Here is a 3,281-nt window from a genome sequence, read left to right on the forward strand (position 1 = left end):
GAAAATGTTCCTTGTAAAAAGCAACACATGACAGAAAACTCTGCTCATTTCTCTGTGACAAAACTGTTTGAGTGAGGAAAGTTAAAGGACAGAGACTGACTGCCAAACGCTCCTCTGCTCTGAACATGAACACTGGACTTTGTGGTGTTTCAGGAGGAAAACTGCCTCAGTTATACTCTCATATCAGTGTCACAGTTTCTCCATCAGCTTTGTTTGATACCCTGGAATGAAGACAAGAAGAAAATACTTTGTTCATGTTTGTTTATTCATCATGTAAACCTTCAGTTTGTGTAAAAGACATTAATGAATGATCTCCTTATTGATTATGATCAGGATCATTACAGTTTCTAGTAGCTAACTAATCTGCCACACAACACATTAAAAGCTAATTATACATTTCTGTACAAATTTACAAGCACAATATCTGAGATAAAGGAGGTCTGCTGATTTCTCTCTTCAGACTCATGCAGTGGGAGAGAAACAACGTACAAATACATCCACTGAAATGTTCGTTAAACATTCAGAGCACAAAGAAGTTTACAACACATTAGGGATGTAACGATTACCGATATTACGGTAAATCTCGGTTAATTTTTACATGGTAAGAATTACCGTTTATGTTTAAATTAATTGCATTATCGCAGTGGATTATCAGGATGTGTAATAACAGCCTCATCCAAGTCTCGCGATGCAGGCGCTGTGTGAATGCGTAGCTTGTGTAAACACAAAGAATGAAAACATGGCGGAAGGTGGTGACAGCGGCACTCAGGACATTTTCCCCCCAAATAAACGCACAAAATCTGAGGTCTGGGCAAACTTTGGATTTCTGAAGAATGCAGAGGGACAGCTGGTGGACCATCATCCACAGCTTTACAGCCAATGCAAGGTATGCTATGCAAACGTCAGTTATTGTGTAAGGGACTTCGGTTTTACTAAGATTGTCATAATGTGTAACTCTTGACGTATATGGGACATTTGAGCTGTATCTGTCCTCCTAAACGGCGACTAGGTTTTCCGTTTTCGCTTAAGACACTTAGGAGCGAGCTACTAGCTGAGTAGCTAATAGCCGCTATGTTGCTAAGTGTTTCAAAACTAAACGGAGCTGAAAACACTGAGCGGAGCCGACAGAATATATACCGACGTAACGTAATGTAAACATATTCATTTTATATTATCGCTAATTGAGATAAACTATGATTGAATCACTATGATTATGGTTATTGTATGGCAAGCTAGAATTGATATAGACGGCCAGTTATGCTTTCTCGACATAAGCTCAAGGAAACAACATAACACGCTGCCGTGTTAACCTTTAACCTCTTGGCTCTCGGTTTTATAAGGTTAATTAAATTCACTGCTCACAATCTTGACCTAACACACACACACACACACACACGAGAACATGCGCTCCTTTTCTCATACAGGCACTCCTCTCACTCACATGCATGGAAAAAGTCAGCTTATGCACCTGAATCTAAGAATGCACAAGACCTCACTGCTGCCATTTCATATTTCATCGCCAAAGACATGATGCCATTCAGAAGTGTTGAGAGGCCAGGTTTCTTGAGGCTGATGAAAGTAGCTGTGCCACAATACAAAGTGCCATCACGCACTTTATTCTCCAAGACACAAATTCCCAAGTTATACAATGAGGTCAGAGCTGACGTTATGAAGAGTCTAAGTGAAGGCACCTTTTTAGCTGCAACCACTGACCTCTGGACCAGTGGAACTGGGGCTGGTGTACCATAACCATACATCAGCTTCACTATTCATTACATCAGACAAGACTGGCAACTGCAAGCACACTGCCTGGAGACCCAATTATTTCCTGCTGATCATTCTGCCCAAAACATCAGTGACTTTTTTGAGAACATGCTTGAGGAGTGGATGATCAGGAAGAGTGACTTGGTCTCCATAACCACTGACAACGCTACAAATATGGTCAAGGCTTTCAAAGACTTTCCAGACCTGTGGCTCGGGTGTTTTGGCCATAATTTGAACCTGGCCATATCAAAGGCTCTTAAACTCAACAGAGGTGAAACAGCAGTCAAAGCGTGCCAAAATGTGGTACAAGGCTTCTCTCGGAGCTGGAAGAGCAGGAGGGGACTAGCAGAAAACCAAGCTGCCCTCAGTTTGCCACAGAAGGCTCTGATCCACGATGTGGTGACCCGATGGGGATCAACCAACGAGATGGTTGAGCGTTTTCTTCAACAACAGCAAGCAATCTGTGCAACACTGGCTGCAAAAAGGGGCGCATGGGCACACTATCAGCCATAAAGCCTGTCCTTGACCACATCATCCATGATGTCCTGCAGGAGAATGATGAGGAGCCAGCTCTGACCAAAGACATGAAACGCGTAATGAGAGAAGATCGTACCAGCAGATACACAGAGAAGGCTAACAGTGTCATGCAGATGACTTGTTTCATTGACCCCAGGTTCAAAGTGAGCTTTTGGGTGAGGCTGAAGCTGCAGTGGTTGAGAGCTGTGTTCAAGAAGCCTTGAGGCTGTCACCTGCTGTCCAGGTTGAGGACGAACAACCAAGCACAAGCAGTGCCTCCACAGAGACACCAGAGGGGAAAGGCTTGGCTGGATTGCTGAGAAGAATTGCTTCATCAAAGCAGCAGAGAGCTACAGAGGATTCAGCTCCAACCACATCAGAAGCTGCAGTTAAGGAGGAGATCAAGGTCTACTTGACTCTACCTTCCATTCCAGCAGAAGATGATCCACCACAGTGGTGGAAGAGCCATGCATCAGAGCTGCCCCATCTTGCTAGGATTGCCAAGAAGTTTTTGTGCATTCCAGCAACCAGTGTACCTTCAGAGAGGCTGTTCAGTGCCAGTGGACACATTGCTTCTCCTCTGTTTGGACTTGTTTACATGGTATTGCAACTCTTAATTTGTTAAGTGCCTGTTTATGTTTATTTAAGGTTTAAAGTTTAAAGTTTATTTTATTCAAAGTTATTTTAAGTTGCATTATTACTTGCACAAATTTTCCTGAAAAACAAGTTTTGTTCCTAATTGTTCACATATTTTGCTGACTGTTAAAATGCACCAGACAAATAAGCTTTGTTCCTGTAATTTGTTTACATATTTTGTTCATTTAAAATAAATCTTTCTGTTGCTGCTTTAATATAAGATTTTGGCTGTTAACATTTTAGTATGATAAGGAAGTTACAAGATTTAGTGAAATTATTTCAATGTATCTATTTCTTGGACATTTTACAGCACTTAAAAAAATATCGCAATATCATCGTTTACCGTGATAATTTGGTCACTATAA

The sequence above is a fragment of the Epinephelus moara genome, chromosome 21 (genome assembly GCF_006386435.1).
Source record: "Epinephelus moara isolate mb chromosome 21, YSFRI_EMoa_1.0, whole genome shotgun sequence".
Lineage (NCBI taxonomy): Eukaryota > Metazoa > Chordata > Actinopteri > Perciformes > Serranidae > Epinephelus > Epinephelus moara.